Here is an 11,606-nt window from a genome sequence, read left to right as displayed (position 1 = left end):
TTCAGAATTAACCAGTCACTTTCAAACTCAGGTCGAAGGGTGTTCAGCACACACATGCCACCATTTACAGCGCCTCTGATCAACCGCAAATAAATGACATTTATTTACCTGAGAGTTTATTACTAAAACTGACAAGCATTTGGAATTGTTCACAATTCACGCCTAACCTTGACTAACGCCCCAGTTCCAGCTGACGAAAGACGGCTCCAAAGCATGATGCCGGCATGACCATGCTTCACTGTAAGTTCGGTGTTCTTTTTGTGATGACCAGGGTTGTGTTTGCAACAAAAACACATTTTGAAATTATGGCCAAAGAGTTCAACCTTGGTTTCACTGAACCATTGCACATTTTCCCACGTGTCTGGGAGATTTTGTAACCTCGAAAATGGAGATTCCCTTGCCAAAAAATAACTCTCCTCCTCGCTGTCTTCCATATGTCAAAAAGTCTTCAATGAAGGTAAAGGTGATATTAAATGTTCATTTATTAATTTCAATAGTCATTTATTTCACGTTTTCTATATACATGTTTTCTGTATGCAAAACTATAGTATTATATACTCTTCTCTATCGTGTTTCTGTTAATATTTTGGTGTCTGGAACAGATTAATTGGATTTACATTATTTTCTGTTGGAAATATTGTTTCAGTTTTCATAAAGGCAGACTTTTAAGAAGGGATTAAAAACAAAAACCAAGGTTCCACTGTACTTAGCTAGTCAGTGAGTTCAGTGGGTTGGACAGATAGATATTAATCAAATGGATGGATGGAAAAGAAATGAATGATACTGGTGACTTGTCACTTGAGGGAATCGAACATCAGAACATTGAAAGGGGCTCTAAGCAGATATTCATGTTTTGTTTCTAGATACATCAAATATGTTTGAAATGCTGAAAACATATGCAAAGACTCTTGACAATATACTGCTGAATTGTTGAGATGCAGCTTAAACATCTTTTTCAGCGTTTGAATTTTCCAGATTTTGTAGGCTGGGCTAAAACACAGCCCCGTGACATCATGGGGCTGGGACGTATACTTTCTAGCGAGAGTTCTCTCCCCCACTATATAAGTACAACGTGACATCATGTCGTTTGGCTGTGCTCAGTTGTGAGTTAGCTGTGCTTATCAGCTTCCATAACAAGGCCCATTTACCACTCCAGCTTGCAGTTATAGCAAGCTAACATTGGATACACCCCCAAAATGCATCTTCTCTGGATGTCTCAATTTACAGAACAGTTTGGCGAAATTTTTTTAAGCTCCCAAAAAATTCGGAAATAAAAAAGCGATCTTGACTTTTTAAAGATACGCAGATGGCGAGGTGAAAATCAAACACCACCCGCCAACTCTGCAGTGCACATTTTACGACAGACAGAAACAACATGAGTTCGTGGGTAACTTGATACTAGTGAATGGGGTAGTGCCAACTGCAGGCTTGTTAATATTACTCTTCTCTGTGGTGTGTGGAATTCACATGACATTTTTTGGGCCGGCTTTTGTGCTAGTTTAATTAAGGGCCTATCTCACTGGCCTGGAGACAAGTTGCCAACTTTATGGCAACTTTAGTCTCCGCTGGCTGCTGATACATCTCCGCGACATCTCCTGGAGTCTCCGGGAGACGAGCTGGGTCGCCAGGGCGTCACGGTGAATTCGAACATGTTCGATTTTATCGGAGACCTTTTGGAGACTCCTTTCTATTTGCTCACTATAAAAAAAGCTTAATGTCACTTAATGTCAGAAAACAGTGTTCAAATTATGTGGTCCTCTCTACAGAGCTGCCAAATGTTACGGAACGTCCATATATTGTCACGGAAATCAGCGAACGCTGACTGATTACAGCTGTAACACTGATCGTTTCGGATATTGGGGGTGGGGGGGGGGGGGGTGTTGGTGGGGGGTCCAACGTCCAACAATACCGGCCAGTGCGACGATTTTACGAGTTAGATTAAATAATCACTATATTGTTTAAATAAATAAAAAAAGGAAAAATAAGCTTCTTGGTGCATGCTATTATATTGTCTCATATAGAGTTTTAATTGACTTTTGACATCTGATTAATCTGATTTGACTTGTTTTTTTTAACCAAGGTTGAAAACAGAATTGGTAAAGGTGAATTAATCCAAAAACGCAGATATTTTTGACAACGGCATGTAAAGATTCATATACTTTGATTCAGGCTGCAACGGCATCTGCCATTACAAAGTTGATGCAATAAAAACACTAAAATAACAAAAACTGAAGCCATAATTTATTAATGATTACGATTATAGAGTAACGATTATTTTGTGCAACGGAACAGTATGCATAATTATTTTTATCCTAATAGAAAATATACTGCAATAACTGGCCCGCAAATGCTCTTGACCAAATTTTGAAAATATGGCATTTCAGACAAATTTGGAAAAATTGTTCTAGAAGTCAATTTCTATCAGTTGGAAGCTCTGTCTCTACTTATCCCCACTTCAACCTCTGGAAATATCACAACAATTGCCCTAATATTTGTGATTTATGGACGTAAAGCACTTTCCTCATGATAGCACCTGGGTCCGTGCTCCAACAGCTGAGCGTAGAGGGCCGCCGACAAAACTTAGGGTCACATCACCCATTTGAGAGTTTGGCAGCAAAAGAAAAGAAAACTGAAAACACCACAGTTTTCTTTTCTTTTGCTACCAAACTCTCAAATGGGCAACGGGCAGCAAGCTGCAGGTGCAGCTCTAGCTTTACCTGCAAGCAACAAGCACCGCACCTGCGGCAAATTACTAGTTTTTCTTCGATTATTTTTATAATTGTGAGAGGCCAAAATTAAAGAAAAACTATGAAAATTCGATTCATTTCCCAGCCCGTACATTAAAAGTCTAAACACTTTTGTCTGAATTGCGAGTACGAAACAGCCTATGACGGCAGCGATGGTGACAGCTGCCATCCAAGCAACGTCTTTTTCATGGATGCCCCTGCTTATTTCAGCAAGACAATGCCAAACCACTTTCTGCACGCATTACAACAGCGTGGCTTCGTAGTAAAAGAGTGCGGGTAATAGACTGGCCAGCCTGCAGTCCAGACCTGTCTCCCATTGAAAATGTGTGGCACATTATGAAGTGTAAAATACGACAACGGAGACCCCGGACTGTTGAACAGCTGAAGCTGTACATCAAGCAAGAATGGGAAATAATTCCACCTACAAAGCTTCAACAATTAGTGTCCTCAGTTCCCAAACGTTTATTGAATGTTGTTAAAAGAAAAGGTGATGTAACACAGTGGTAAAGATGACCCCGTCCCAGCTTTTTCGGAACGTTTTGCAGCCATAAAATTCAAAGTTAATGACTATTTTCTAAAAACAATAAAGTTTATCAGTTTGAACATTAAATATCTTGTCTTTGTAGTGTATTCAATTAAATATAGTTTGAACATGATTTGCAAATCATTGTATTCTGTTTTTATTTGTTTAACACAACATCCCAACTTCATTGAAATTGGGGTTGTAGAACCTGTCTGACAAAATGAAGTCGGCCAAAAGATCTCAAAAACCTGCAACAAAATGCCACGATCCAAAGAAATGTAACAGCAGATGACAAAATAATTGACATCAGTCTGGAATGGGTTAAAAAGCCATTTCTAAAGCTTTCCAACGAACCACGGTGACCGCCATCATCCACAAATGGAGTAAACTGCAACAGTGGCGAACCTTCCCAGGAGGGGCCAGCCTGCAAAAATTACCCCAAGAGCACAGCTACGACTCATCCAGGAGGTCACAACGGAACCCAGGACAACATCTGAAGAACTGCAGGTCTTCCTTGCCTCACTTAAGGTCAGTGTTCATGACTCAACAATAAGGAAGAGACCGGGCAAAATGGCATCCATGGGAGAGTTTCAAGGCAAAAACCACTGCTGACCAAAAAGAACAAAGGCTCATCTTACTTTTGCTAAAAAGCATCTGAATGATTCCCAAGCCTTTCAGGAGAATATTCTATGGACTGACGAGACGAAAGTGGAACTTTTTTGAAGGTGTGTGTCTCGTTACATATTGCCTAAATGTAACACAGCATTTCAGAAAAAGAACATCATAACAACAGTCAATCATGGTGGTGGTAGTATGATGGTCTGGGGCTGCTTCGGTTCTGCGGGACCTGGATGACTTGCTGTGATTGCTGGAACACTGAATGCTGCTCTTTCCCAAAAAAATCCTGCAAGCGAATGTTTGGCCATCAATTTGTAACTTCAAGCTGAAGCACACTTGGGTACTGCAGCACGACGACGAGCCAAAATACACAAGCAAGGCTTCTGAGTGGCTTAAAAAAAAATAAAAAATAAAAATAAAATGGTTTTGGAGTGGCCTCGTAAAAGTCCAGACTTGAATCCGATTGAAATGACCTTAAAAAGGGCCTTCATGCTCAAAAACCCTCGAGGGTTGCCAAATTAAAACAATTGTGCAAGGTAGAGTGGGCCAAAATATCTCCACAGAGATGTGAAAGACTCATTGCCAGTTATGGAAAATGGTTGATTTCCATTGTTGCTATGGAGGGGGGGCCTAACCAGCTAGTAGGTTTAGGGGGCAATTACTTTTTCAGACAGAGCCAAGTAGCTTTCAATATTTTTTTCCCTTCATTAAAACAAATAATAATAAAATAATCACTTTTAAAAACAGCTTTTTATGTTTGCTTAGGTTATCTTTGTCTGATATTTACATTTGTTTGATGATCTTTAACATAAAGTGAAGAAACTATGATGCAAAAAAATAAGAATTGGAGAAGGGGACAAATACTTATTCACAGCACTGTATACAATATAGGCCTATATTAGCAACTTCCGGGTGACATCTCAGAGACATCGTCCTGCACAAGCAAGATTTTGGTCATCCAGGTCGCCAGACTGGTCGCTACTGAACAGCCTCAGCAGTCACAGCGACGACTCCACCAGTGAGATAGGCCCTTTACAGGCTGCTTTGTTATCCAACTCAGCTAACTCCTGCTTCCAACAAAAGTCAAAACAGGACAGATGGCAAATTTGTTACTACATGAATTTGGAGCAGACTGTCAGAATTAAACTTCACTAATAGGCTTCTAGCAAGGTGACCTGACCACCATGCACCAGCCGCCATTCACATACTCACTGCCCTAAAAACACTGAGCTTTGTTTAGTGCAGTGTGAGCTACTGGTACAATCGTCTTTGCGCCCTTTCTGTCTTTCAGTGTCTGTCTAGCTCTCTCACTCTTTGCTTGGCGGCCCAGGATGTTATTAGACGGCGGGCCGCCAAGCAGCTCCAAACAGCTCAATGACAACACACGGGTCCTACCAATTAGAAATAATTAGACAGCCATTTCAGTGGCAAATCTTTTTAAGTGCATATATAACGATGCAATGATGCTTATTAGGCGGCCCGAGCCAGCAAGGAGCGCGGCCTCAAACACTTTGGTGCTGGAGAAAATAATTATGCCAGTGATCACAAAGCGAGCAGCACATCTCTGTACTTCACCTCCATGCGTTTCAAAAATCCACTTCATTAGCTCCCGTAATTAATCCTCCAATAATTGCAGGAAAAGCCCAGTTTACCTCCCTTCGTTTCTAATTATCATCTTATAAATAGTTATGGTTCTAATTAATGTGTTCATTAGGCAGGATATTTCTCTCAAAGCATCGCTGGGAGCCAAAGGTCCGGCTTAGCTCTCTCTGAAGCCTAAGCAGCCAGAAGGTGAGGCCATCCTGCCTGCATTTGCTTTTATTTTACTACATTCAACCTCCTAATTGGCATTTAAAACCCAATTTGGAAGAACTTCAAGAAGCTTAAATGGAGGAGAGAGAATGAGACAGAGAAAGAGAGAGGGAGAGAATGAGACAGATACAGTTGGTCCTCATTTTCTGATGCCAGAGCTAAAAAAGCATGTCTGACTTTTTCTTTTTGTTGGTGTGGCCAAAAGGATGAGAATTTCCATGTCATCAAATCCACACAATGAATGCCTATTATATTATTTGACATTGCAGTCTTATTTTCTATAATAATATTTAATAATTCATCTGGTAACCTTGTTACTTAAAAAGGACAAAGTTGCAAAAGTACTCATTCTGTACTTTTGTACTCAAGAAAATGTAAAAAAGTAAAGACTCTGAAATGTACTTATAGTGGAGCCCCGCTATTTGTGGGGGATAAGGGCTGGTGACCAACCACAAACAGCAAAAATCTGCGATTGACGGCCATTTTAACTGCATTTAAAACGAATATTTTTCTACCAAAAAATTTTTTATTTAATAAGTGGGGAAATACCGCTAACAAGCATTTTCCACAAAAAAACAGGGGTTGGTCCCCGTCCCCACCCCAAAAAAAAATACATTTGAAAAAAATGCCAGACCACAACTATACGGGGGTCGACTTTATTAGGGATGCGTCAAAACTGATACCAGAATCGGCATCGTTGACAAATCTGTACATCTGTATTCGTACTTGTAAAAATGCTCCGATACTCCCACACCAATACAATATTAACAGACTGATATACTTGTGTAAGTTATTGGCTAAGTAATGCCTTACTGGCATCACTGGTAACGCAGGATTTGTACTTCATTATTTCCCACCACTGCAAATCACTCACAGTGATTCTCTACATTCAGAGCTTTTTTATTGCTCTAAGAATGTTCAGTAATGCTCACGTCACTGAAACCGACCGGAAGATGAACCTTAACTTTCTAAATGTATACAGTTTGGGAAAACTATGCCTCTAGTCTGTTCTATAGTGGAGTTTCCCGCATTACTGTGTACTACAGTGCCATGCCAGCTGAAGAGCACCCAGGACAATGAGGACAAGTGATCATAGAGTAGATTGGGAGACTGAAGAGGCTGTAGTCTAACTGCTAGTCTCGTTAATAATTATAAGGAGCGTGGGCCTAAAACACCAACGTGTGAAAAGTGCCTGACTGTAAAATGGCACTATTGAAATAATAGCCCCATTGGTTACGGATAGAGAGAAAAGAAGGAAATCCATTAGTCGTTCATTTAGACCAGCTTCCTGACCCCTCATGATTACCTATATGAGACGATGTGATGGCTGGTTTTGAGGTGATTTTCGGGGGGCGGGGGGTATGTAGCCTATGTTTTGCATATCGCTGACTTGGCTGCCACCCTGGGGAAGAGGCTGGTGTGTTTTTGAGGCTTTGGGATGGAAAGGTGTGCTGGAGTAGTGGGGTCAGGTATTGGTGGATGGCTGATGGTGGTAGTGGTGAAGGCAGGGAGGGGGAACAGTGCTTGTGGAGAGGCGAGGATGAAAGCGGCTGTCTGTGTCAGACACTTATTCCTCCCTTTGGTAAATAAGGGTTTCTGACAACAAAGGAAAGCAGTGCCTGACTGGCCTTTACGGCGGATAAATAAAAAAGGACAACACAAAGAAGGAGTGAAGACCGAAAAGGAGAGGAGAGCGGCGCTGCATCAAAAATCACACTGTCACAACAGGGAGCATGTTGAGTTTTGTGCAGTAAACCAGGTCATCCTTCATCTTAAATCAACCCTTGCACATCCACTAATAGGAAGAGAAGGACAAATGGGCCATGTATCACCCTGTAAAGGAAGACATCAACAGAAAACTGCTCAAAGCGGACATGGGAAATATAATTTTCAATGGCTTTTATACAAATACAGTGGTGCCTTTTTCAAAATCTGAGCTGTCGTTCGGACAATATTTTGTTTTTACTTGCAAATAGAAATTTGAGAAAAGAACACTTTATAATGGCAGTGAACTCAAATCCATTCACAAAAAGCAGCAGTTTGACAAATAGTGAACAATCACTCCCAGTTGAAGTTTACTGTCAATCTAAACATAAAACAAAGACAATTACAAATTGTGTATTAAAAAAAACATATAGATTCGCCTTAATAAAGTCTATTTAGCTTAATGATAAACAATGCAAAACGCCATAGACAGGCTAGTGCCTAGATGAGACTACAGGATTTTAGCCCCGATTTTGGTCCGATTAGCTATCGCGGGCGATTTCCCAAATCGGGCCAGGCATATTTTGTTGGGAACGAAGAAACTTCTTGTCGTGTGACATATTCCACGACCAACGATTTGACCCAACGATAGCCCTACGACGCCACAATGAAAAGTCAGACATGTTTGATTTTTTGGATATCTTTCGTGCAGTGTGACATATCAACGTCAACTCTCCGACAGCGCACCTCAACGTCGACCAATAGGATTGCGTATTGTGACCAGCGCTTTGCTTCCCGTGCTTGCTGTTGTCAACATACTTGGTAGCTGTTGTCAACATTTATTCACGCACACGAACCAATGTTTACCGAAACCTTAGAGCGTGATTCCACAGAACGCTGGCTAGTTTACATACAAACGTTAGTGCTAGAACTAGCTTGCTAGGCTACATAACATTATGTTGCCTGCTTGCGAGCCGTATTGTATTAAAAGTATGTGAATATACCTCAAGCTCTTCTTGAATGGACAGCCCACTCTGGAGCACTGGTGAAGACACCATGCTTTTCCTCTGTTTGTTCTTTTTTCCCCCCAACACAATACAATACGTTGGCGCGATTCATTGTTGTTATCGTCGCCATGGTAACGGGTGTATCCAGGCACATTGACCGTGGACACGTTTTCTGGTTCCGCCTTTCCGACAGTGTTTGATCTGACAAGATAAAGCCCAGTGATCGTAAAAGACGGGGTACGGTGCTATCGGAATAAATGTTAGTGTTGCAGTAGTCTGACATAGTGCAATTGTAAAAGGCCAGATTTGTCTTGTAGTCTAATCCAGTCATAACAAATAGCATTGCTCTCAAAGAACAGCCGCTGAAAACACATGTACATTTTATTATATTTTACAGATTACAGGCATTTCCATTCATTTCATAGAAGAAAGGTGATTTGATGCACGAGTGTTTGGATGAACGAGCATGGTCACGGAATGAATTTAAACTTGTACTGATAAAGGTTTTAGGTTGACCCTGAAACAATTTGATTTTCATTATTTTCTATGGGAAAACAGTTCCAAAACTCCCACAAATTGTCAGTCAACCAGCTACCCAGAATGTTGTGTGTTTAACCGTTGTGCAAAACCTCTAACACGAAAATCTTGGAAATTATGACATCTTTTCTGCCATATTTCTGGAGTGTATTGTGACAAGACTTGATAACAGCAATACTGTTACCATATTATTACAAATTTAATGTATCTTTTACTATGATTTTCTACTAATTTCTCAAAATGACAGTCGGATTTCCTAAGGGTGACACTGTGACTTCACAAGGAGCCAGAAAAAAAACACAACCCAGTGAAGTCTTTCATAATAGTACAATCTTTGCACTTTGGTGACTAAACCAGATTTTATTTTTCATGTCCTCTAACACACTCACTCTAGTTTTTCCCTACAAAAAAAGGAAGTGACACCCAAAACCACCTGCTACATCACACACACGCGCGCGCACACGCACACTCACACACACACGCACACACAGCATTAATATACGACACTCGGGGAATTACTGACCCAGGTGGTCCGGTAAAAGATTTTGCTCAGCCCACTTCTTGTCTTCATCCCTCCCTTGGCGTGACCTTGCACGCTTGGTGTCGAAGCGCGACGGTAAAAGCTATCTAGCAGATGTACGACACCTCATCTCATACAGGGGAGAGAAATTGCTGAGTGAAATACATAAGCCATTGCTCAGCCACACACACACACACACGCACGCACACACACGCACGCACACGCACACACACACACACACACACACACACACACACGGAGTGGTTCTGTGTTAGGCCGGTAGAAAATAGTGGTCATGTTATAGGTCTAACACAGGCTGATTCTCTAGCCATTAAAGAGCTCTTCTTCGCTTGTTTGTGATGATGGATTGGGATTAAGTTGAACAAGGTTTTCTTGAAGCATCCCCCTTCTCTGGCTCAACAACTAATCACCCACTTTGGAAGCTCGTAACTACGAACATGACAGCACCAATGTGACTGAAGTCATGGTGAATGGTGCAGTTTCATTTCATAAGGTTAAGCCTGCACAATCTAAATGAAATAATTCTGCCTTTACAAAGACAATAATGCGGTTTAATTAAAATGTTATGTTTCAGGAGGAGGATATCATTGGTACGAGGTTCTCCATTTATGTATTTATTTAAATTTCCATGTACAGGTGTGATTATCTCCGGCATATGACCGAATCATAGCCGTAATGAAATACAGTACAACGCCACGATTTGTTCTTGTGTGATATTGCTTAAGGCTGATTTTTTTTTTCTTTTGATCTCATTGTACAGGTGTACCTAATATCAAGGCCTGTGTTTCCACCAGCACGTCTAATGGCAACCTGACAGAATGACTGACTAAGCCACACATGTATAACCGCGATGGCAGTCACACGTGACAGCGTGCGCCACCCTGTAGACTGAGTGGGCCTGTGATCCGGCAGTGATCAGAGGCAGCGTCGTCATCGTAGGAACCGGGCCGCGCACACGTACGTACACACACACATCACAACGGCGTACGCAGCGAATATCTGCACATGCATGCTCCATCAGCTACTGGTGCGTTTGCTGGCAGGCCCCGCGCACATGTATAATATAAAAAATAAAATAAAAAAATGCGCATGCATGCACGCACGGTGTGCCTGCTCAGATCAAAGAGAATAAACATTAATGGCTAATAGGTAATCTGCTCCTCTTGTCTGTTTTACATTTCAGGGCAAGATTGACTGCCTCTGGGGGACCAGGCCCTCCTGATTGAGGGCACAGAAAAAAATGGAAAGAGAAGAGAGGGGGAGTGAGCTACGATTGATGGTAACCACATGATAGCCATTATTCTTATTTCATGTATCTTTGTATTCTTATTCATAGAGGAGCTAATGGAAAGAAGGTAATAATGTTCTCCGCTTACAACCGGCCCATTATAGTCCTAATCTTGCTTTCTGATACACACTTTGGTATTCCCACTTCTCCACTCCCCACTATCCATTCTCCGTGTTGTCTTTCTTCTTTATTGCCTGCCCACTCTCAAGCATTCAACTCAAGTCCTTAACTTTTCACGCTCTCTTCAAACTTCCCGTCGCCTCCCTCTTTCGCCTCTCTCGGGTTGCCGCACTTGCACCTCTTGTTGATAATCAACTGGATGTGTCAGGGTGGCGTGGCCAGGTTAGGGCGGGTTACGAGCGGCAGCTTATATCTTATCTGCGTATCCATCATGGTCCTGTCCACTCAATGCTGCACTGATCAATCAGCTAGCATCCTCAGATACACACGCCATACGACTGACTAATGGCACTGGAAGCACCTGTACAGTCCGAGTCAGCCTTCTTTCTCAGTCCACTGTGGTGACAGAACTGTTCACATACCATGTACAGCGGATATAAATAATAAAAGAAAAAGTCTGCACACCCTTGTTCAAATGCCAGGTTTTCGTGATGTATAAATTTTTTTTTAAATAAACAAAATATGTAACAACAAAAAATGCCATAAATGTGACCTAAAACCTTCACACCATACCTACGGTGAGGCATGATGTTGATTTGGGCCTTAAGTGGAGGGATCTAAAAAGCAGTCAGTGTTAGCATAAGATCAAAGCAGAAATAAGATAGAATAAGATTTGATAGAAATTTAAAAATGTGTTAGAAAAAGACAA

At 41.4% G+C, this 11,606-nt stretch overlaps 2 protein-coding genes across 4 annotated transcripts in view; both read right to left on the bottom strand.

Annotated features, from left to right (window-relative positions):
* The window catches only part of rsrc1 (arginine/serine-rich coiled-coil 1), a 215,713-nt gene that overhangs the window by 189,301 nt on the left and 14,806 nt on the right, over positions 1-11,606 (bottom strand). The gene's annotated exons all lie outside the window — the stretch shown is intronic.
* Positions 1-11,606, bottom strand: part of mlf1 (myeloid leukemia factor 1) — a 216,624-nt gene that overhangs the window by 204,163 nt on the left and 855 nt on the right. The window lies entirely within an intron of this gene.

This window comes from Phyllopteryx taeniolatus, chromosome 8 (assembly GCF_024500385.1).
Source record: "Phyllopteryx taeniolatus isolate TA_2022b chromosome 8, UOR_Ptae_1.2, whole genome shotgun sequence".
Classification (NCBI taxonomy): Eukaryota; Metazoa; Chordata; class Actinopteri; order Syngnathiformes; family Syngnathidae; genus Phyllopteryx; species Phyllopteryx taeniolatus.
The sequence above is the reverse complement of the archived record's forward strand: the minus strand, read 5'-3'. Positions and strand labels throughout refer to the sequence as shown.